The sequence below is a fragment of the Pleurodeles waltl genome, chromosome 5 (genome assembly GCF_031143425.1).
Source record: "Pleurodeles waltl isolate 20211129_DDA chromosome 5, aPleWal1.hap1.20221129, whole genome shotgun sequence".
In the NCBI taxonomy this organism is placed as follows: domain Eukaryota; kingdom Metazoa; phylum Chordata; class Amphibia; order Caudata; family Salamandridae; genus Pleurodeles; species Pleurodeles waltl.
The window spans coordinates 468,228,193-468,254,141 of NC_090444.1; positions in this window are offsets into that span (position 1 = coordinate 468,228,193).

Here is a 25,949-nt window from a genome sequence, read left to right on the forward strand (position 1 = left end):
AGATAGTGAAATAATAGTGTTATTTTAGACATTTTGCATTACAAGAAGAACACAGAATTCCTAAAATAATGTTAACATTGCCAATGTAATGTAAATTTAACTCGGGCCTCTTTACCACTTCATTCATTGATTGGTGGATTTTCCTTTCCTGGCCAATAGCTATTCAGGCTTTAAATGATTGCTTAGAATTGCATATTTCGAACTGGGGGAAAAGGTTATGTAGCCTGTGTGTACTTGTGACACAAATAATTTCTCCCCTTTACTAATCTCCCCACCTCTCCTTAATGTATTTTCATTCCGGTTTAAAAGAGGAGGCAGCACAAAATAAAACACAAACTCCCAGAAAAGTATTGACAAAATAAAATTGCAGTGATTTATGTAAGCCCCTAACATGTTAAAATTATAATGTCAGGTGTTAAGATGAATATGCCATCCATTGACACGAATATGCCATTCATTTGAAGCAATATGACACATGTTAAGATGAATATAAACCACTTTCAGATGAATATGACATCTGATGAAGTTGATATGACCCATATAAAAATTGATATGACATTCATTAAAATTAATATGACACTTATTGAAATGGATATGAAACTATGTGAGATAGATATAGCATGCTTTGAAGTGAATAAAGCGCATATCAAAATGAGCACAAGTCATGTGTAAATTAAAATGACCACTGTTAAAACAAATTGGCTTGCCTTGAATCAATGTTGATTTGCTTTAAAATTAACATTACATATTGAAATTAATATTACATATTCTGAAAGGATATGATCTGAACACAAATGTATTAACTAAAATAAATATATGTTTTCGATCATTTTTGCCGGCTTTCGGACTCTGAGCATTTTATCACTGCTGACCCGTGCTAAAGTGCAAGTGCTCTCTGTCTAAATTGTACTGATGATTGGTTTATCCATGATTGTCATATTTTTTTTACCAGTAAGTCCCTAGTATAGTGTAACATGTGTGCCTAGGACCTGTAAATCAAATGCTACTATTGGGCCTGCAGCACTGATTGTGCCACCCACATAATTAGCGCTGTAAACATGTTCAAGGCCTGCTACTGCAGTGCCTGTGTGGGCAGTTTTAAACTACCATTTCAACCTGGCCCAAATCTTCCCTTTTACTACATGTAAGGTACCCCCAAGGTAGGCCCAAGGCAGCCCCATGGGCAGGGTGCAGTGCATTTAAAAGATAGGACATATACTGGGGTATTTTACATGTCCTGATAATGAAATACTGCTTAAACTGTTTTCTGCTATTGTAAGGCTCATCTCTCACACATGGTAAAATGGGGATTGCCTTGAAATATCTTTTAACTGTTATTTCCCCATTGGAGCAGATAGAGCTATGGAGTTTGGGGTCTCTGAACTCACAATTTAAAAATACATATTTGGTGGAGTTGTTTTTCAAACTGTAAGTTTTAAAATGCCACTTTTAGAAAGTGAGCATTTTATTGCTTAACCATTCTTTGTCTCTGCTGGGTGTGGAATACATGTCTGGGCCAGGATGACAGTTGGGCTGTTTGTGAATTTACTCTAAATAGCCACATAAAGGGATCAGAGGTGTGCCATGCATATCCTGATGGATCTTCCTCAGCTAGAGTGCTGGAAGGAGCTGACATGTGCACCTGAACCGGGCTGTGCCTGTCCTTACACAAAGCAGACTCCAACCCTGTGAAGAGTGTCTGGAGCCAAGGCAGGGTCTTGTGCACTACAAACACTTCTCTCTGAAGTTTTCCTACTTCAAAGGCAGAAATGGGTAAGAGGACTGGACCTCTGACCCCACAAATTTAGAATCCTTCTGGACTGAGGACATTCTGCCAGGAAGAAGAGCTGGATGCTGTAGGAGGATCTGCCACTCTACCTGTTACTTTGCTGTGTTGGCCCACTGCTTTCTGCTTCTGTCCTGGGATTAAAAGAACTGGGCTTTGCTTTCTACATCCTGCGTCCAAAGGTTCTCTAAGGGATTGGACCGAGCTTTCCTCTTGTTAGGAAGTCTCAGGGATATCAAAGACTTCATCTGCCAGCACCTGGGCTCTCTTGCTGAGAGTTATGACTTGCTAAGTGGTGCCAAATCCAATTCCTGGACCCTTGGAAGTGAGATCTGGTGCAACCAAGATGAAACCATGTACATTGCCTCCAGAGCGACTTCGAACTGGTGCCTCTGTCTGACTCCGCTCAGCTGCCGAGACCCGAGCTGTGGTACCCACTGAAGGCAACAATGGAGACCAATGGTGCAGGCCCAACGCCACCGTACCAACTGCAAAGTCCCGCCACAGCTTAAGTCCCGAGTGCAGTGTCACTGACACCTGTAATACCCAACTCTGATTCCACTGGAGTACTATTGGCCCCATGGTGTGATTGCGACAGCATGAAGTCGAAGCCTCGTGTCTTGACCTGCTGGATTCATCAACCCCACCTTGTCGAAAGGAACTGATGCCTCGCCACCGATGCCACATCACCTCCCCTGCAATCGTAAGGAACCAATGGCTCACCCCGCTGCCTCGCAGTAAGGAACCAACACCACCCTTTCACGGTAGCAGTAGGAACAGACACTGCACCGACACCAGTGACTCCTCACCTCCGTGACTCTATGCAAAGTTGTGGTTTCCTTATTTTCTAAGGTATTGTACATGGGGTCCATGCGACCCATGACCAGCCATACTCCCACGCAAGTGGCGTCGGCTGTTGCAAGTGACTCCATCTAGATGTCGTGGTAGCCCCAGTTGGAGCTATTGTGATTCTAAGTGCGATACTAAGGTTTAGGGCCTAATTATGAGTTTGGTGGTCAGGCCACCAAACTGCCATATTGGCGGTCTCAAAAAGATCACTGCGCTTGCAGTTCCCAGACCATCGTATTATGATTCATACAGGCAGGACCGCCATCTGCCAAGCAAAAAAGGCAGACTGCCAGCAGCACGGCGGCCTGGATTTAGGTGGTCTGATCTCCAGTGCAATCAGCGCAGCAGCAAAACACCAAGCCTATTACAAACACACAGTTGCTACAGCAGTCAGCCAGTGGTGGTCAACCACTGCAGCCTGGCTTCAGCAAAGTAACAGACAAGTTCACTCTGGATGAATACAAAAACAACACAGCTGACACACATTGGCTAAGTTGATGCACCTGCAAAGGATGCTATAAAACACATCTCTTCACAGGCCACAATCTTTTGCATTTCCACTGCAGCATAGCAAGACAGACCACACATCCTTTCGTCCATTTTTTGTCATAAGGCAGCCCTTTTTTCCCCTATCCCATTTTACACCTTTCACACACATCGCCTTTTTTTCTCCCATATTCACTTGTCTTGTTCAGTTAGTCACAGTTTCCCTCTTTAATTTCCAGGCATGTCACGGGCCAAAAACCCACAATTTTCAGAGGATGAGTTGAGAGTCATGGTGGATGAAATCATTATAGTAGAGCCACAAATGTTAGGAGCCCAAGTCCAGCACACTCCTCTCAGTAAGAAAATGAAAATATAGGAGAGGATAGTTGACAGAGTGAATGCTGTAGACACCACCCTGTGCACAAAGGAGGAGACTAGGAAGAGGTTGAATGACCTCAGGGGCAAGGTCAGTTCCATGGTCTCCAGGCAGTAGGTGGAGGCCAAGAAGATTGCTAGTGGCCCTCCCATTGCCCTTTTAGGACTCTTTCCCTGGGAGGCCATCCTGCATCCTCAGGGCTTGATAGGAATAACTGCTGGAGTGGCATCTGGTAAGTCACACAGAAATAATGACACAAACCTGCAATACCATGCATGCTCACAAGTTAGCTGTTGCCACTGTCTTGTTCATGTACCTCAACATAATTCAATGCCCAGAGTATCTGAGTTGTAACACTGTCAGTCTGTATAATTGGATCCAAAATCACAGCTACCAAGGCCCATCACATGCCATATGTCAGAATGGTGTTTTAAACTCTCTGAAAAACACATTCCAGGATTCATTGTATGTCCCGAAATGTAAACTTATGCTCAAACTTAAATGCAGCCTACATACAGATATGTAATTCTAAACATTAGTTAAGTTTTGGGGATTAGAGTGACCTGACTACAACTCCCAAGAGGCACTGTTCCAGTAACTCTAAACACCAGTTCAGTGGTCAATTGTCCAAATACCCTTGTTTGTGAACTCTCAGTTGTAGTGTACTCACCAGGGAGGATACAATTTGTCAAGTGTGTGTAGAAGAGGGAGTGACCCGACTACAACTTCCAGGAGGTCCTGTTCCAGTAACTTCAAACACCAGCCCAGTGGTCACTTGTCCAATTACCCTAGTTGGTAAACTCTCAATTAAAGTGTACTCACCTGTGAGTATAACATCTGGCAAGTGAGTATAGTAGGGGGAGTGACCGGACTGCAACTCCCAGGAGGCACTGTTTCAGTAACTCCAAACACCAGCCCAGTAGTTACTTGTCCAATTACCCCCGTTTCTGAACTCTCAATTGATATGTACTCACCTGGGAGATACCATTTGTCAAGTGTGTGCAGTAGAGGGAGTTACCTGACTTCAACTCCCAGAGGTGACTGTTTCAGTAACAAGAGTGATCTGACTGCAAAGCACAATAGGCTCTGTTTCAGTAACTACAAAAACACCAGTACAGTAGTCACTTGTCCAAATACACTCATTTTTGAACTCTCAATTGAAGTGTACTCCCCTAGGAGTGATGAAGATACAAATCATGCTCAAATCAAAGAAGTGTATGTCTACCTAGCTCCATCTTGACTTGCTAACCCAAGATGAAACTATTGAGGACAGGGATGACACTTTACCCAGTGTGTACAAGTATTCCTAAGGCCTCAAGATGCATCACCAGATTGGTATTGGCAGCAGACACATTGACATAGCACTATGTACACAATGATTCCTGTCACATATACAACAAAGTCCTGGTTTTTTTTGCATCTCACTCAACTAGGCCTCAAAATGGTCAAAGCCATATTTTGCGTCTCCACTGTGTTGGCTGCACTGGTGGTAAAATGCTATTTTCAGGCCATCTTCCAAAGTGCAAGTGATCTGCACATCTCATTAGCTGCTTGAGTCAAATTGCGTTGCCATGCTTCATACATGTCATGTCAAATCACCCAATACCATGATTACTTGGCACAATTGGATTACCTACAACTTAACTTTGTTCAAGGTTACTGCTTACTGTAACACAAAACCTTTGGAGGTAAATGTCATAATTCAACAAGTAACAATGGATGTTTTTCATCAACAGGTAGATCTGCCTGTAGGCATACTGAGGCCGCAGAAAAGAATACTACCTCCCCTAGATGAAGCCCTGAGTGATGCCAACACTCCTGGACTTGTGGATGTGAAGGATGGTTCTGGCCCATCTGGGCAACCTTGCCAGACGGCAACAGTGAGTCTCACTGCGCCCACAACATCAACTCTGAGCCCTGTTCCTTCAACATCACAGGAAACCATTTGCCCCCCCCCCCACCAACATGTGTAACTAGCACAGTTTTCAGCATCTTGTGCCCCCCCCCCAATCCTGGATCATGAGTTGCAGCGCAACACTTTGGACAATTAGGGTCCATTAACAAGTTGAAGAGGTCACCTTGTGGCAAGAGCACATGCCCTTGGGGGTAGGGTACATGGGAGGGATGCTGTGGGCCAGTAGAGTGAGGCCACTAGGGCTGTTCTTGGCCAGGACAACTTCAGCCATGTCAAGGAATAATGGGCCAGATGTTGACTGAACTCTGAGAAATACAGAGGGACATGCATAGAGATGTGCATGAACAGATGGATGTCCACAATTCCAACATGGCCTCCCTAACAGGGGTGTTGAGGGACATGCACACAACCCCAAGTAGCGCTTTTCAAAACTAATCTTCACCTGCCTTTGGCTCATCAACAACAGGCTCATCAACATCAGCGGCAGCCCCAGGACGGGATGCCCTGCCAGAGGAACAACCAGTCACAGACAACCCTGCCTCTGTAGCAGCTGATCACCTGCTGATTTTGCTTTGATATTTAGCCATGTACCTATGTCAGATCATGGGAACCATACAATGATACTCCAAGGTACTTGTTTAATATGAGCTATGTTGCATGTACACGGTTTCTAGCTCAGGATTACAACCATCCCACACAAACACTTACATATAAGTGTCTGGTCAAACTAAACAATATATTACAGTTTTCAGCATAGGCTGTCAATACGTCTGAACTCTTGTAAATCATAAATGACTGTCTCATACTAAGCAAATGAACATATTTACAGATACAGACCTCCTGACCACGATAGGAAGGGATTTGTCAGACATTATCCTGTAGAATAGGCAAACATGAAGTGGTTGATGTCACCATCTTGAGCCTTTTCACATACCACACCAAAGTAATCCAACATCACATAATCAAAGATTTAGACAGATGGCAGTACAACAGTTGCGGATCACAGAGCCTTTATAATCCAATGCTCATGCATCTGGTGATATGACACAGACATATGTCAGTGTTTTGTCACAGGAACTGTGGCCTACAATGATTAAACACATCTACAGCTACATACAGGTCATACAAAAGTGTTTAGTCAATGTGAGGGAACAATGACTTGGTTGTAAGCTAGGACTACATATTTGATGACCACATGATGACATACAAGATCACAGGACACAAAACAAGTGCAATGGGCACATCTGAACCTCCACCCAAACACTGTGCAAACTGTCTTGGTACAGGTCTCATACACCCAAATTCTGCGACCTACATTACCTGGAACAATCCATGCCCACTTTGTATGTCAGAATAGCATCACATGCCTGCCAATGTCACAACTCTGAAATGTCCACAAGAACATATCATAATGAAAGTACCTGTACAAAGAACAAAACAAGGAGCATAGGCTTAAAACCATACATATGTCACAAGTCACATGGCAAGCATCAGGAAAACAAGTTACATTGCAAAGAAACTGACACAAACTAAGTATCATCATCAAGGTGGGGATGTGTCAAATGCTAACTTATCAATCAGCCCTTGGTTGATTTTTGCGGAGTTTCAGCTCCCTCACTGTTTCAAAAACACTAAAGCCCATATTTATACTTTTTTAGCACCTCATTTGCGCCGCTTTTTGATGCAAAAACAGCGCAAACCTACAAAATACAATTGTATTTTGCAAGTTTGCGCCGCTTTTGCGTAAAAAAATAACACAAATGCGGTGCAAAAAAAAGTATAAATACAGGCCTAAACTCCACACATTCCCACAACTGCAGTTCATTTTACAGTCACAGTCAATACATCACATGACATACTTACACTCACAAGAAGTAGCTGTGGATGAGATCTTCTCACAAGTCAGCTCCTTCCTCTTTACCACTGTCATTTTCATTTGGCATTTCAGGATTCTCACCTAGTGGTACTGCAGACTCCCCCTCCTCTGGGATGTACGGGATATTTCCCCACAGGGTGATGTTGTGGAGCATGCCACAGTGATCTGACAAACTTTCCCGGGACAGTAGAGGAGGGCTCCACCAGTCCTGTTCAGATAGTGGAATGTAACCAAGGACGGTTTAGATATGCTGAGTCTCCTATTAAGGAAGGGGACAAAAGTGCAACAATGAGTCACTCACTTTATGATTGTAGCACCTGACATTGGTCACATACAATCAGTACAGATGTGACTTACCAACCAGTCAGGCTCTCTCTGGTTGCAGTTGTAGCATCAGCTAGGTTATGGTGCTATTCTGCATTACCAAGGAATCATGTGCTGATCCAGGAAAACAGGCACACACATTTTAGGTGTAGAGATCCACCAAACTAACAACTTGCAAGTTGATGGAATGGACATTTTTACTGTTGCAATAGACATCAATGGCCCCCACTACATGTGGGATGCGGGCAACACCTTAGAAGTCAGCCTTCTCATTGCTTAAACTTAAATCTTCACGTCAAGGGAACATGACATAGCTGTCTATATGTTTCAACACTGCTGATAGGAAATCTTTCAACACCAGACTGAACATAGGTTGGGACATACCACCAGATAGGGCCACTGTATGTTGGAAGGCACCTATTTCTAGGAAGTGCAATACTGACATGACTTGTACAATGGGTGGTATGCAGTATGGATTATTGTTAGCTGGCATTAGTTCTGGCTCCAGCTGATGGCATAAATCCACTATTGTTTGCCTATTCAGGCGGTAGAGCTGGATGATGTGGCATTCCTCCATGGTCTGAAGGTCTGGCAATGGACAGTAGACGGGAGGTTGAATAGACTTATTTTGTGTTTGTGATGCATATAACAGGGCCATATGCAGTCTTTCAAGCTGCCAAAATGGTGAATGCCTGATGTACTCCACTAGACATCAGGAACCGACCACGGCCAGCGGCGGAAGTCATCTGCGCGGTAGGTGGTTTCAAACAGCAGCAGACACAGCCATAGGCTAACATTGTTGCCTGTGGCGGCACTGTCGACGGTGATGACCGCGTATGTGGCATAAGTATACGCCGTGTTGTGCAAAATCAACCACTTGACTCCTGACACTGCTGCCAGCAACACCTCCTCCACATCAGCTGTTGTGTGGCACTTCCGGGATCAATCATGCCACGTCCAGCAGGTGAAAGGACCTCTGCTTTCTCTCCAGAGGAGCTGGAGAGGCTTGTGAGCAAGGTTCTTCCCCTGTATGGTCCGCTCTACTGCTCACCAGAGGAGCAGGTAAGTACCTCATAATTGACTCTGTTCAAAACCTTCCTTTCCCTCCTTACAGGGCACAAAGTGCCCCTGTGTGCCAGTTAGTCTTCTTGCGTGCCTGTTGTGGCAGTCTGTGTGGCACCAATGGGATGTAAATAGTGCCGGTATTGGAGACCAGTACTATATGTTGTGCTCATTCTCATTGCGTTGTGTGATTTTTTGGGGGGCCCTAGATCCTCCTTGTGTTAGATGCACATAGCTAGGCAAGGAGACTCTACTGCCATCCAGTGACTTTTCTTTTGGTTTATGATGGCTATAAATGTTAGACAGTATATATGTGCATGACAGCATGAGCCATGGATGCATCTTGTCTGAGTCATTGAGGATATTGCAATCAATGTGTATTTTGCCACAGATCTTTCACCCCACATCTGGCCTTTCCAAACCTTTGTCTGGAAGGCATATCATGACTCACTGTGCCCTTCAGGTTGCCCCACAAGCCACATTGCTGATGGATGGCCACATGATGTACTGTCATGCATGGAGGTGATGGAAATGTGAGTGTCATGTAGGTTCTGTATGCTCAGCCTGCAGAGATCAGGGCCTGTCAAATATAGCTCCCAATATGAGAGATAGTCCAGGCTGTGGAAGATTCACTGTGGCTATACAACTGTGGCACTGTGTCCACTTCCTGTAGACATGCAGATCCTGTCAGGTGGCCAATACGAGGCTCTAGTGGAAGAACTTGCCCTGAATGCCTTAGTCCATTGACTGGATTAGGAATGGATACTGAGGTAAATCCCTGAATTAGCCCATATGTTCATTTTGCATCATTGTCAATGTGTGCCTTTGACTCATGACAGGTCCCTTACTACCACAGCTCTGCTGTCACCTTCACAGAAGCCATATTTGTCCTTTACAGGCTTAGTGTGCAAATGTCAGTCTCACTGTGCAGACAGTGTGTAGATACCTTTGGGGGCCATGACATGTGACTCAATAGCTTGGTTACAAAGCAGAAATTGTACAAGGCATACCTTTGTATGTTGGATGCCGTCTCTGTAGGTTAGAAACATATGTTTAAAGGAGTCTGCATTTGGTAGGCCACATGTCCACACATACACAGGGAACATACTTTCTGTGCCCACCATGCCAGCCCTTTCATTGTCACTCAAGTGTAAGAGTGAAGTCTGTACTATGATAGTTGCCTGTAGGGACTGTATGCATTGAGTCAATGTTGCAGAGTGTAAATGTGTTTGTCCAGTCAGGCCTAAGTAGTTTAACCTTCAGAAACCACATTGCTGTGTGGTGTTTCATTGTGGCTCACATCACAGTACATGTTGCTGGAGCATCGAATTCCTGATGTCATTAGGCTTGCTTAGTCATTGTGGGCCTTGAGCAGGGTTGATGGTTAGTCTGCAGATGAATCCAAAAGTGTGTAGTCATGTCCCTGTACTTATTGGCAAGTGCTTCACACTTGTGGTGTGTTGACAAATTGCCCTTTTATTCTTGGTGTTTCTGATGTGTGTGACACAACCATTTGAGCAAAAACTTGTGTTTGTAATTGCTTGATTTATCTCTTGCATCCATATAGGTAAACACCCATCAAAAGAAGGAGATTTGGAGAGCCTTCTCCCAGGAGGTGCAGACCCTGGGGGTCCATAGCCGGCAAAGCGCCCACTCTTGCAAGAGGAGGAAGGACCTAAGGTGCTGGGACAGAAGATCTCAGAGATTCAGCTGGGGCTGTCCTCCCAACGTGGGCAGGCACACCTCAAAGCATGACCCCCCTACGGGCCCGCATTCTGGCAGTAGCATACCCGGACCTTGATGGGCATTTGCAGGGAGCACAGCAGCCAAATGAGTACAGGACATATTACTGCCGGTCACACAGACAAGTTAATGTGTTAGGTTCTGGCATCTCCTCCTGATGACTGGGGATGGACCATGTGTGATACACAAGATGAGTAACTCTTTGTGAAGATATGTAATTTAGTGCATATTAATGTGCCTTGCCTAGTAGCCCAGGGACCTAGGACACAACTGAGTATAATCCACAATAACGTTGCTCTCCGGGGACAACACATTGCTTTGTACAGTGATCAATCAAGGAAGGTTTGTTGTTGTAGTGGGTCTAAAGTCTATGTAACAGACAACTACTCTTTAGTGTTACAGTCCAAAGAAAAATAGGTGATGGATCACTTTCCTCAGCCATGTGTCTGGTCAAATGAGTAAATTGGCGTCTGCTCCCCAGAGGCCACTTGTTTTCAGTGTGTGATGAGTGCTGTGCCTCACTACTGTCTGGCATGTGAAGGTGGCTTCACACATGTGAAAGAATGCATTGTTCTTTAGGTGCAGCTAAAGATCAAAACTTTCCCTTGGTAAGTGGGGAATGTCCATTGACATGATTTATGGCCCATCACTGTTGCCAAAATTCCTTGTGCCGACATGTTAGCATGTGTCCCATTCTCTTTTAACAAAATGTGTATACTGCTTTTTCATTCTTTGTCTACCTGTGTTCACAGGAAGATTTCTGTATTCCCTCACATTTAGTTGCATGCCAACCTGTCTTTGGAATTGGACATATGCAGTGGGGCTACATTTTATGTGGTGCCACAGACAGGAGTGTGTCACCATTGATTGTTGGCTCACACATACCCTCACCCATTATTGCATGTCATTTGGAATGTACAGCTGCAGTAGCAATGAGAGACATAACATGTAGGTTTTAGACACAATGGTGGTCATTACAACCCTGGCGGACGGTGTTAAAGGTGCGGTAATACCGCAAACAGGCCGGCGGACAAAAAAAGGGAATTATGACCGTAGCGGAAACCGCCAACAAAGACAGCCACTTTAACACACCGTCCACCACAGTGGTACAGACAAGCAGCGCGGCGGTCACCACCATCAGACAGGCGGCAGACAATGTACCGCCCATAGTATCACAACCCGTCAATCCGCCACCTTTTCCGGGCCGGATTCACCGTGGATAAAAACACGCCGGAAACAGATTCTGCAATGGGAAAACGCTCACCTGAACACATCCCACGAGGAAGGAGGACACCATGGAGCCGGAATTACAAATCCTACCTGCCCTTGTATTCCTACTCATCTACGAAGAGCAGCGCCGGCGGCAGCGAAGACAACGGTGAGTACTGCACCTACGACATAGGGGAGGAGGGAGGCAAAAGTCAGGGGGACACACACGCAACACCCCCACCCCCACTCCCACCCTCGCATATTACAACACACCCACCAATGCATTTCCAAACAGCACTGTAACAACCCACAACCCCCCCGGAAGAATGCAAGGACAAAACGAAATCAGTGCAAACATTGTAATGTATCAAAATACATGCATCAAATATATACAGATATATATATATTCATACAAAGGTATATACATTATGAGAAGTAGTGCAGATATGCACATCTCAATGTCCGTGCACCACTAGGCCAAAAATGCATGGGCGAGGCTCACACAAGATACCTGTCCACAAACGGAGAGAACACTGCCGGGGCATCAGAGAGAAAAACAACAGGCACCTCAGGGGGAAGGGAAGAGGGGGGCACCTCAGCCGGATTACAGCACCATGCCACATCCACGACGGGGCTCCATGCCCATTGATGTATCCTGGGGAGTGCAAAGCCACAGTCTCACAAGTCTCTACAGTGGTTGGTTTGCCCACTGTTCAATCCTGGGGAGTGCAAAGCCACAGTCTCACAAGTCTCTACAGTGGTTGGTTTGCCCACTGTTCAATCCTGGGGAGTGCAAAGCCACAGTCTCACAAGTCTCTACAGTGGGTTGTTTGCCCACTGTTCAATCCTGGGGAGTGCAAAGCCACAGTCTCACAGGTCTCTACAGTGGGTTGTTTGCCCACTGTTCAATCCTGGGGAGTGCAAATCCACAGTCTCACAAGTCTCTACAGTGGTTGGTTTGCCCACTGTTCAATCCTGGGGAGTGCAAAGCCACAGTCTCACAAGTCTCTACAGTGGTTGGTTTGCCCACTGTTCAATCCTGGGGAGTGCAAAGCCACAGTCTCTTAAGTAGATAACAGTCTCAACTGGTTCTGGAGGGGGACTGGTGCCCAGAGTATTACATCCTGTGAAGGACAGAGGCAGTGGATGGATCTCTCCACTGGTTCTGGAGGGGAGACTGGATTAGTCTCCCCATGACAGTTCATGTCCCGTCACTGTCCCAGCTGCACATGGGATAACGATGCTTGATGTGGCAGTCTTTTCCTTCTTCAGTGGTACATGCCCTGTTCAGCGGTGCTTGCCCTGTTCAGCGGTGCTTCGCCATGGCGGTCTCAGGACTGTTCAGCGGTGCATGCCCTGTTCAGCGGTGCTTTGCCATGGCGGTGTCAGGACCGTTCAGCGGTGCTTCGCCATGGCGGTCTCAGGACTGTTCAGCGGTGCATGCCCTGTTCAGCGGTGCTTTGCCATGGCGGTGTCAGGACTGTTCAGCGGTGCATGCACTGTTCAGCGGTGCTTGCCCTGTTCAGCGGTGCTTTGCCATGGCGGTGTCAGGACTGTTCAGCGGTACTTTGCCATGGCGGTCTCTGACCTGTGCATTGGTGTGTGGCATGACGGTCCCTCATTGCCCAGCGGGGCTGTGGCTGCCCGGGCCCTCCTGGGCACTGACTCCGGCGGTGGTCTCCTGACCAGTGACGAAACTTGTGCCCTCCTGGGCACTGACTCCGGCGGTGGTCTTGTGACCAGTGACGATACTTGTGCCCTCCTGGGCACTGACTCCGGCGGTGGTCTCCTGACCAGTGACGATACTTGTGCCCTCCTGGGCACTGACTCTGACTCCGGTGGTGGTCTCCTGACCAGTGACGATACTTGTGCCCTCCTGGGCAATGACTCCGGCGGTGGTCTCCTGACCAGTGACGATACTTGTGCCCTCCTGGGCACTGACTCTGGCGGTGGTCTCCTGACCAGTGACGATACTTGTGCCATCCTGGGCAATGACTCTGACTCCGGCGGTGGTCTCCTGACCAGTGACGATACTTGTGCCCTCCTGGGCAATGACTCCGGCGGTGGTCTCCTGACCAGTGACGATACTTGTGCCCTCCTGGGCACTGACTCTGGCGGTGGTCTCCTGACCAGTGACGATACTTGTGCCCTCCTGGGCACTGACTCCGGTGGTGGTCTCCTGACCAGTGACGATACTCGTGCCCTCCTGGGCAATGACTCTGGCGGTGGTCTCCTGACCAGTGACGATGGTGCTGGCGGTGGCGTCCCGGCCGCCAGGAAGGATGCCGCCCTTCTCCGCCGTGATGCTCACACCAGGCTGTGCAGACTTTTTCGGGCCCTTCCCCACCTTTGGAGGAGTCACAGCTGACTCTGCAATCCCCCTGGGACCCCTGTGAGTTGTTTTGCCTCCAGGAGTCTTCACCCGGTCCCGTCGGCCACTTTCTAACTTCAGAGCCTTTACAAGGGGTGGACTGGCAGTGCCTTGGCTCCGTGTCACACTGCCTGCCCTGGTGGCTGGTGCACTCCACACACCTGTAACACGCACCACTGGTACTGGAGGCTTTTTGGCTGAGGCGCTACGACGGGACTGATGAATTGGAGGGGTGGGGATGGGGGCAAAAAGGTCAACTTTGCAGAGGGACAGTTTCTGACGAACACTGGGATGGGTAGCTGGAGGGGGTCTGGGAGTGGAGGAAGAGGAGGTGGTTTTAGGAGGTGTCACTTTAGGTGTTTTGGCTGCAGGTGCAGGTACTGGAGGCTGTCCTGAGGTGGATGGATGTTGGGTGTGTGGGTGCCCGCGTTTGTGTACTTTGGGAAGGGGCGTCACAGACACACTGGGAGAGGACACGGGGGACGTGTAAATGGGAGTGGAGGTGGTGAGTGCAGGTGAGCGGGGTGTGGTGCTGGGTGTTCTGGTGCGAGTCCTGGTGCCTGTAGATGTAGTGCATGCAGGTGAGAGTGTAGACGAGACTGGGAGGGAGGTGGGAGACGACGAGGAGGGGGACACAGTGGAGGCAGTGGATGTTGCTGTGTCTGCATGTGGGTGATGCTTGTGTGTGTGCCTGTGGGTTGTGTGGTGCCTATGTTTGCCTGAGCTACTTTTGTGTGTTGAGGTGTATGCATGCTTGTCTGATGGTGTGCTTGGGACAGGCTGGGGTACAGGGGATTGGGTCTGGGTGGAGGGAGTTGGAAGGGGGAGGCTAGAGACAGGGACAATGGCTGCCATCAGTGCTGAAGCCAGAGATTGCAGGGTTCGATGATGGGCAGCCTGACCAGAATGAATGCCCTACAGGAATGCATTAGTGTGTTGCAACTCCCTTTCTACACCCTGGATGGCATTCACAATGGTAGACTGCCCAACAGTGAGTGACCTGAGGAGGTCAATGGTCTCCTCACTGAGGGCAGCAGGGGTGACTGGGGCAGGGCCTGAGGTGCCTGGGGCGAAGGTGATGCCCACCCTCCTGGGTGAGCGGGCATGGGGCGAACGCTGTGGGGCTGCTGGGAGGGCGGTGCTGGTAGGGGAGGTGGCGGCTGTACCTGTAGAAGTGGGGCGCACAGATCGTGCCGCCACCACAAGGGAGCTCCCATCGGCGGACGAGTCCGTGACGCTGGTTGGTGATCCGGTGACCAACGTGTAGCTCCCCTCGCCCTCCGTCCCACTGGTGCATTCTGAGTCCGTGGTGTGGCCCTCCATGGCCATGTGGGATGCAGCTCCCTCGTACCCCGGTGCCACTGTACCTCCGCCTGATGATGCTGATGCACAAAAGAACAGGGAGAGCAGAAAAAGGGGGAGGGGACGACAGAAGAAAGACAGGTTGAGTCCATGGCATACTGCTACCGTTGGCAGACAATACAGACACAGCAGCCCCCTGCACTACGCTGTGCTCTTGGCCTCTACAGAAGCAAATCCAGGGATCTGGCATACATGCCTATGGTGGACATCTGCACACATGGATGCCACAGGGGCATCTATACCTGTACTTGGACCACTACTGAGTTGGGGTGGAGTGCCACATGCCCTGCATTACGGAGGGGCCTAGCCTACGTATTTCTGCCTGGCCTAGGTACACCCACAGCCCTCCTCCCTCAGCCAGCCCCTCAACAGCGCGCCAAGTACCCAGAATGAGGTTGTACTCACCCCCTTGTGTCTGCTGTGATGCCCTCAAGCGCCCACCCAACTCAGGGTAGGCCACCGCCAGGATCCTGAACATAAGGGGGGTCATGGTGCGAGGGCACCCCTCCCATGTTGGGAGGCCATCCCCAGCTGAGCCTCCGCCGTCTTCCTGCTCCAGCAGCGAATGTCCTCCCATCTTTCCCGGCAGTGGGTGCCCCGTCTCTGGTGGACCCCCAGGGTCCGTACGTCCTTGGCGATGGCACACCAAATGTCCTTCTTCTGGTGGGCGCTGACCTACATGACATGCACAAGGGAAGAAGAGAAGTCATTATCAACTGCACCGTCGATGTGAGTGTCCCCCCTCCCTACCCTAGCCATGTGGCACATTCATTCACATACATTCATGTTCCCTGAACTCTGCCCCCTTCCCTCTTACAACCAGCCCTCTCCACCCAGGCCTAGCCCATACAACGTGCTCCCTGTGTACTAACCTGTTGGTCTGGAGGACCGTAGAGTAGCGTGTACTGGGGGAGGACCCCGTCTACTAGTTTCTCCAACTCCTGAGCAGTGAAGGCAGGGTCCCTTTCCCCAGACGCAGCAGCCATCGTCGCTTCCACACCGAGGTCACAGCAGCACTTGCAGTGTAGGTCCTCTCCTTTCGAAGATCAGGTATCGAGTGATTGAACAGATAGAAAATGGCGGTGACGTCCGCGGCGGTGCGTATCATCACCGCCGGCGCACTTAGGGACCAATGTTAACCAATGCAGCATTGCGCCACGGTCTACGACCGCCTACCGCGACGGTGTGCAACGCCAGCGCAGTTACCTCACAATCCCATTGTCCCAATTTAGAGGTCAGGCAGCCGCCATTTCAGGGGCCCACATGGCTTCATTTACTTCTGCGTCACACATAGCTAGGCCTACACTCAACACACATACAGGAAGGGTTTTGTGTTTGGTGTCGTGTTCTGTGTATCTGTGGGTACATACCTGGAAAAAAGTTGACTCTGTGGTCGCTGTTGTCCTTCCTAGGCACCGTCAGCTGGGACAATTGAGAAGATGGCCGAATCCTCCAGTGTACCGACCGCTGGTGGACCTGTTGACAATGGAGGAGCGACATTTAATCATCACCTACAGGTTTGACCGTGCCACTATCCAGGAACTATGTACCCAGTTGGAGCCAGACCTGATGTCACCAATCCGCCATCCCACTGGAATCCCCCCTGACGTGCAGGTGCTGTCAGTGCTCCATTTCCTAGCAAGTGGGTCTTTACAGACAACAGTGGCCATGGCATCAGGGATGTCCCAGCCTGTATTTTCCAACGTGCTGTCCAGAGTGTTGGCTACCCTGACTCTGGTTACCCCAACCTGTCCTGGCTATTGACCCCAGTGAGGAATCCCAGGACCAGGGTAGAGGAATGCTACAATGAGGCCCATGGGCGGACTAGGAGGGTGATCGAACGGACCTTCGGCCTCCTGAAGGCCAGGTTCAGGTGCCTCCATATGACAGGTGGTTCCCTATTCTACTCACCGAAGAAGGTGTGCCAGATCATCATCGCCTGCTTGATGCTTCACAATCTTGCATTGCGATGCCAGGTGCCTTTTCTGCAGGAGGATGGTCCAGATGACGGTGTTGTGGCAGCTGTGGAGCCTGTGGACAGTGATGAGGAGGAAGCTGAGGAAGAAGACATCGACAACAGGGAGTCAGTCATACAGCAATATTTCCAGTGACACACAGGTGAGAACATGTTCATTTTTAGCATTACATTCACTGCCACACGTCTTACTCTATCCTGTATTTAATTTCATAGCATTATTTGGTAACTGAGTTGTACCTTTCTATTACGGTTTCACAGGTGTGTTTACCAACGTGTGTCATCTGCATGCATCCTTCAAGGACTTGTGATGTGTGACATAGGTATGTGGGCTTTACAACTAGAAACACATTTTGACACTGTCATTGATAATACATTTTACCAAATCACAGACTGACTCCAGATTGTTTTGTGGTTCAAGGGTGTTTATTTAAGTGAGCAAAAATGGAGGGGGGTTGGAATATGGTGATGGGAGACGGTGGAGGAATGTCCATGGCAGAGTCCAGTCTATTGGCCACACAGGTGCACTGCCCATATGGGCAAAGGAAGTGGAGCTGGGGGCAGTTAAAGTATGGACAGGGTAACAAAGTGGGACAGTGGGAGGACAATCAGGGTGGTCTCATTTCATGGCGGGGGTCTTGCCATCTTGCTCTGTCCTGTTCCTGGATCTCAGGGACCGCTTGCGTGGTGGTTGTCCATCTGCAGGGGGTGGGGTGCTGGTGTGGTGGTCCTGTGGCGGGGCGTCCTGTCCACTAGCACCGGCGGAGGTGGTGGGCAGTTCATCATCCAGGCTAGTGTCAGGGGCCCCTTGGAGTGCCACGGTGTCCCTCAAGGTCTGCTGTATGTCCTTCAGCACCCCTACGATGGTGCCCAGGGCGGCGCTGATGGTCCTGAGGTCCTCCCTGAACCCCAAATACTGGTCCTCCTGCAGGCACTGGGTCTCCTGAAACTTGTCCAGGACCGTCACCATCGTCTCCTGGGAGTGGTGGTATGCTCCCATGATGGAGGATAGGGCCTTGTGGAGAGTGGGTTCCTTTGGCCTGTCTGCCCCCTGTCGCACAGCAGCCCTCCCAGTTCCCCTGTGTTTCTGTGCCTCCGTCCCCTGGACCGTGTGCCCACTACCACTGCCCCCAGGTCCCTGTTGTTGTTGGGGTGGTGGGTTATCCTGGGTTCCCTGTAGTGGTGGACACACCGCTGATTGACCTGTCCTGGGTACGGAGGTTTGGGCCCGCTGGGTGGGTGCTGTGCTGGTGTTACCAGAGGGTGGAAGGTCAGTGTTGGGCTGTGCCTGTGCAAGGGGAACCGACTGTCCCAAGGCCCACGATGGTCCGGGCTGGTCATCAGGATCCAGTAGGGCAGAGCTGTTATAGTCACTGTGGGCCTCTTCTGTGGCTGGAGTGGAGTTGTCTGGACCCTCCGGTGTGGTGACGGTCCTTCGTGATCCTGCAGGGGCATAAGAGCATGATTATTGCATGTGTGTGTGTCATGGTGTGCAATTGGTGGCTCACCGTGTACCCCAGTGCAAGCATTCCTGTGTGGGGGTTGTGTGATGATGGTTGGGGGGGTGTTCTGGGTATGTGCAGTGAGCATGCTTTAGTGAGGGGTGACCATGCTTAGTTGTGTCATGGAGAGCTTGGTGTTGAGATGGGTGGTTTGTGTTATTAGTACATTAGTGAGGAGTTGGAGTGATAGGGGAGGGGGCAAGGGTGTGGGTGTGTGATAGCATGCAGGTAGGGTGGGGTATATGATAGTTAAGGTTTGACTTACCAGTGTCCATTCCTCCACCGACTCCTCCAAGGCCCTCTGGATGCATGATGGTCAAGACTTGCTCCTCCCATGTTGTTAGTTGTGGGGGAGGAGGTGGGGGTCCGCCGCCAGTCCGCTGAACCGCGATGTTGTGCCTGGAGACCGCTGAACGCACCTTACCCCGTACGTCGTTCCACCTCTTCCTGATGTCCTCCCGATTTCTTGGATGCTGTCTCACAGCGTTGACCCTGTCCACTATTCTGCGCCATAGCTCCATCTTCCTGGCTATGGATGTGTACTGCACCTGTGAGCCAAATAGCTGTGGCTCTACCCGTAGGATTTCCTCCACCATGACCCGGAGCTCCTCCTCGGAAAACCGGGGGTGTCTTTGGCGTGACATGGGGTGGTGTGGGTGATGTGTGGGGCGGTGTCAGTGTTGATGTGTGTGGTGATGTGTAGTGGTGTGTGGAGTTTTGTGTGTGGATGTTGTGTGGGTGATGGTGTTGTGTGCCTCTGTGTGGTGGGATTATCTATTCTGTGCTCTCTCTCTGGCCTTTGTCAATCAGTTTTTGTCGTAGGGGTTTGTGGGTGATGTGGGTGTGTGTTTTATATTGTGTTGGGTGTGTGGGAGTGGTGTTTGTATGTGTATCAGGTGTGTGTATTTGGAATTGTCCAATGTGGCGGTGTTTTGGAGATGTGTGTGTATTTTGAGCGCAGCGGTGTGTACCGCCAATGGAATGCCACAGTTGAAGACCGCTGCGTGGATTCGTGGGTCATAATAGCATGGGCGTGTTTCTGTTGGCGTGGAGGTGGAGGATTTGTTTTCGCCAGTTTAACACTGACCTTTGGTGTGGCGGACTTGTGTGGGTGTCTGAATTTCGGCAGATTCTGAGATGTGTGTCATAATAGCTGTGGCGGAGTTCCGCGGCAGCGGCGGTGTATTGGCGGTCTTCTGCACGGCGGTAAGCGCCTTTTACCGCCAATGTTGTAATGATCCCCAATGTCCATTTCCATGCCATTGATGTGGCATCAAGTGGCAAAGTGCACTGCACATGTGAAATAGGAAAGATTTGTTGCCTGACTGTTGGCACACATCATGGAGTGGCTTGCAGTTATGTTGGAATCACATGTGGTTGGGTAGAACCATTCATCCACGTACATCTGGGTTTGCAGGACCCAATGGAGACAGTGATGTAGCTTCCCAATAGGCAACATGTCCAGGGCCTTCTACAAGTGCTTGTAAATCCCTGGGCCTCTCAAATATACAATGGACTAATGGCTTCTACTGATGCAATCAGAGTTTGTCATTGTAAGGGGTGCCATATAGTAGTGGTGATTTTCCTGTGGCTAGCTGTTTCATTGTTTTATGTATTTTAGCAACATATCTCCCTATCAATTTGCACATTTTGAATACAGTGTACATTTTCATGCCAAATATGTAGTATACCTGAGCAACATTAGTACTACCTCCATGACTCAATTAGGACAATTTACACATGGTGAAATGTGCATTATTGACATGTTTCCAGTGTGACATGAGTATTTCCATGTCACCTTCTTCAGGATACTGTACTGCTGTCAGCAACATGGCGGGATTTGGAGCATCATTTCATATTGTTGTGTTATCATGTATGTGACAAATAGATGTCTGCATGACCTTGTGTGGGATCTGTTGGAATGAACTTGGCATTGGCCTACTATTGTATGAAAACAGGTAACAGGTATGCTCCATTAGGCAAAGCATTGAAGGTGATATGGTCCCCTACTTGTTCAATGGTTATTGTGATTTGCACAACTTCACCCATGCAATTGGAGATCTGAGACCTGATTTTCCTGTGGGCAACCGTTGACAGTTCATGTGGGATGCATACATATGGTATGGTTCATGTAGGAGCCACCTTGAAGTAGTTTGTTGTTGGGGCCTACTTGACATCATGGTACTGTTTGTAAATCACAGCTTTTGTTCAAGTGTGATCAGGAACATGTGGAGACACTTTTCCCCTTTGTATTTGCAGCATCATCCCAGGCAAGCGAAGGAGACAGGGTGAAACCAAGTGGGGAAGCATCTGGCCACACTACCTCCAGTCATGACACCACCGACACGGATGGACCCTGTGGCCCGGAAGGTGAGGGGAGTGCCACCGAGGACACAGGATCAACCTCATCATCTTTAGATTCTACTTCCAGTGGCCACACCCTAGTGGTAGGAGACCCATCAGAACCTGTTCCTGTACCATCCTTGTCCGCCACCCCCAGTACTAGCACCACCCTTCCTGTTGCTCCCCACCCAGTTGGCCATACCCACTCACCTAAGAGGGTGGGCGTCTCCTTTGCCCTAGGTACCGCAGTGCCAGCCCCTGTTACTCTTGCTGCCCTGAGTAAGAAGGCTATTGACCTCCTGAGACTATCAGGAGGTCAATAGCCTTATGTGGGGCAGACTGCCATTGTGAATGCCATCCAGGGGTTGGTAAGCCAACTTCAGACAAATGCTTTCCTGGAAGACATTCACAGTGACATGTCTGGCCTACAGAGATCTTTTCAGGCTCTGGCCTCCTCACTGATGACAGCAATCCATCCCCAATCCTCCCTCCCACCACCTCTCTCTTACCTATTCAAATTACCTATTCCCCTACTTGTCCTAAGCACACAGACACATCTGCATGCACCAACCTCAACACACACAAGCTGCACACAGTAACACAAACTCTACCAGACACACCAACATGCAGACAACACATCAGCCACCATTTCAACAGACACCCCCACCGACCCACACACCACATCTGCCATACCCACAAATACCACCACAACACCCAGTGACACATCCATCACACCCTCATACACCCAGACATCAGCTCACAACCCACAGCCCCACACACCTCAGACACCATACCCCCAGACACCACCACAACACCCACAGACAAATCCACCACATTTGCTGTTGTTTCCAATATCTGACTTTGTGGGAAGTGTTGGTCACCCAAAACAAGGGTACATGTTTACTGTATGGATATGTGGGTGTTGATCCAATTGGGGTGTCATTGCATTGTGTTATGCTTGCCGCGGTAAGTATTTCATCTTGTGTTGGCCAATGTCAGCATGTATGGTGTAGATTTGTCCCCTGATATGGATTGTACTTTCATCTCATGTGAGGGAGCTAGAGTTTTGTTTGTCCACACATGGAGGATGTTGAATTGTGGTAGCTTCCTTTGCATTTGACTGACCATGTGTCCATATTGATGTCTGTACCTTACAGCTACATCATCTAGATGTCTGGACCATGCTGTTGCCGTTGTATGTGCTTTCTTGACTTGCACTTACACATTTGGCCGCTAGGCATATCACTTGGCTCAAATATTGTTTGTCCCTGAGATACATGAAGAGCCAGTTCCTATGCAAATGCAGTTATAGGGGCATGTGCAAAGTGAAATGTATAATTGAATGCTCCTGATGCCGCCATCACTATTGTGCAGGTATTGTTTAAATTGTGAGCTTTGGATATTTGTTTCACAACCTATTGTGCATCCCATTGACCTTCCATTGTGTTGCAATGTGGGTGCTGTGTGGGTCCATCAATAAGCAGCACCTGCGGCAGGACATGTATGTGATGGGCTCCATGGCAGCACAGGTCATGTAACACTGCCTGCAGGTGAGTTGCTTCCTTTATGCTTTCTGTTTCCACCTGCTGGGATGTGGTGGTTGGACTGCCACGGTCATGCTGGCGGTAGGCAACATCATAATGTTTCCATCTGAAACAGTGGCTCTGTTGGCCTGTTTGGCCTGCCTCACCACTGCAGTGGTCTGCGCTGCCTGGTGGTGCTGGCGGGACTGAGGCGGTCTTTCCTTGTGGGACTGCCAGCATCGTAATACTGCGGTTCAACCGCCAAGCAGATGGCAGCCATACCGCCGCCATGATGGTGCACAAACCGCCAAAGTTGTAATGCAACCCTTTGAGAATATAGAACATTAATTTCAATATGTAATATTAATTTTAAAGCAAATCAACATATGTTCAGAGAAAGCCATATTCATTTAAATGTGGCTTGTGTTCATTTCAATATTTGCTTAATTCATTTCAATGCATGTTACATTTATCTCACAGTTTCATATTCATTTCAAAAAGTGTCATATTCATGTAACAGAATGTCATGTTACTTTTGATGTGGGCCATATTAATTTCACCAGGTGTCATATTTATTTCAAAGTGGCTCATATTCATCTTTAAATGTGTCATATTCCTTTCTATGAATGTCATTCATTTCAATGGATGTCATATTCACCTTAACACCTGTCATAATAATTTTAACACGGGTCATATCCATTTCAACATAGGTCTTATTAATTTCAATATATGCAATATCTATTTTGCTGTGTATCATATCAATTTAAAAGCATAAAATATTCATTTTGACAAGTTTCATTTTAATTTCATCATTGGTCATATTCAGTTTAAGACATGTTGAATTAATTTCAGTCGAGCTCATAATTGTTTCACTGCATGTCATATTCATCTTGTCATGTGTCATATTCCTTTCAATGGATGCTTCATTCATATTAACACATCTTAATTTTAACATGAATCATATCCATTGCAACATATATCATAATCATGTCAATGTATTTCATATCACTTTCAATGCAAGCCATATTCATAGTGATAAATGTCATGATCATTTCAACGTTACTCGTATTAATTTGAATATGTGTCATTTTAATTTCAAGGCGTGCCATATTCATTTTAACAAATGTCATGTGAATTTCAGCTGTTGTCATACTCATTTGAAGGCATGTCAACTTCAATTCAATGGGATTGCATTAATTTCAACACAAGCCATATTAATTTTCAATCATCTCCTATTCATTTCTGTGTGTATCGTATTCATTGCCATCTCGGTAATATTCATTTCAACACAATTCAAATTAATTGCAACATGTTCAATGTTCATTTCAGTTTACATTGTATTAGTTTCAATGTGCATTGTTTTCTTTTCAGAATATAATATATTAATTTCAGTACTTTATATTATTTTCAATCTGCCATATTAATTTCAATGTATGTCATATTTCTCTTGGCATAAGTCAATCATTTCAAGAAATGTCCCTTTCTTTTTGGTGAATATAGTATTTGTTTCAGTGATTGCTTAATTCTTTACAGTGAGGGCCATATTAATTGAAGTATGATTTATATATATTTCAGTACATTTCTTATTCAATTTGGTGTTTGTGTTATTCATATTAATCACTAATTAGCATATTCACTCTGTCAGGTTTCATATTTGTTTTAGTTCAATTCAAATTCAGTCTGCCAGGTATCATACTTATTTTGACACATAGTGCATTCATTCTGGTGTGTGTCATATTCATTTTGCTGGACGCTATGCATTTCAGGAGGTGCCCAATATGGGGAGCTGTAATTTTGACATGAACGGCTTCCCATACAAATAAACTTAAAGAAAAAATTACCACTGTTTAATTTTTAGTGTGACAATGAGACTATGGATGTTGTAGGTGCACTTGTGCAAAACCACATTTAAAGTAATAAAGTTTTCATAAAATAATTGTCAAAATACCTAAGAATTGTATTTGAGCGTAATAGAAAAGTGTTACGTGAATTAATTAAAAGCCTTTGCAAAATCAAAATACAGAACACAGAATCCTGATTCCTTCTATTGTATAGAAAAATAAAAAGTGAAACACTGAAACTTGTACAACAAGATAATCCATTCCACTGCCACGCATAGGAATAGTAAGCATTATATGTCTGTTGGGAATGGTTCATTTTATTCCTTCAATTCAACAAAGTCCAATGTCGCATCACAGCTTTGCATCTGACTCAGTAAAGCTAAAACTTGAGGAGAATATTCAATTTTATATTTAAACACATAAAAGTCAGAAATACCTAACACTGATACCTCCTAAAATTAAAACAAGATAATGAAATGAAAGCTAGTTTTATTTTAACTATTAACATGTGATTACATACTTGTATATTTGAGGGGAAATTGGCTCTAATGTGCATAATTTGCTTGAAACATATACAATTTCTAAGGTGTGCAATACAGTTTAAAATTTTATGGCAAGAAACAGAGGCTCATATTATGCTTCTCTTTTCAATTTATTTAGAATAGCAGCTCGCAGTCAACACTACAAGTCCCATGAGGCTAATAACAATAGCCAATGGGAGACTTACAGAAAGACAAAAAAAATGCACCAATCAACAGTGAAAGCACCCATGAAGTAGTTATCTTGCGCACGATCAGCCCTCTTTTCTTGCTGCTCGCAGTCAAGATAAGTACTCTTCAGAATAAGTTTATTTTCTTTAACTAACTGCCGTTTATGTGTATTTTATTCTGTTTTGTGTACATAATGTGCTGGCTTATTCGTGCATTCATTCTAGACGGCTTGTAGCCACACGCTTAGATTTTTTCCTTCGCGCTCGGCTCACGCATCCCCAGCTGGTGTTGCTGCATTCCCCTCATCTCGCGTCAACGCATTCCAATGACGACGATTGAGGCGAACGCTGTATTTTCCTCACCTTCTCACTAGTGCCTGGCTCCCTGATAACTGTTCTTTCGTTTCTGTTTCTACGAGGCTCATTTCCTCATCACAGAAGGGTTTTCCACTTCCTCCGGTCACCGCCACTCCTCTTTCCCCACCCATAGGAGGAGTGTCCTCATTTTTCACAGTTTTAACCCTTTGTTGGTTTGTTTTCACTGCCTCTATCTTTACCAACCATTTTAACATGGAAATAGATAGCTCTCCCAAAGCTATCAATCCAAATAAGGAGGAAGAAATGATTAATGAGTCATTAAATGACTTTATTCAAGTTTCTGTGGATCAAGCAGTTTATGCTTCAATGACTAAATTGA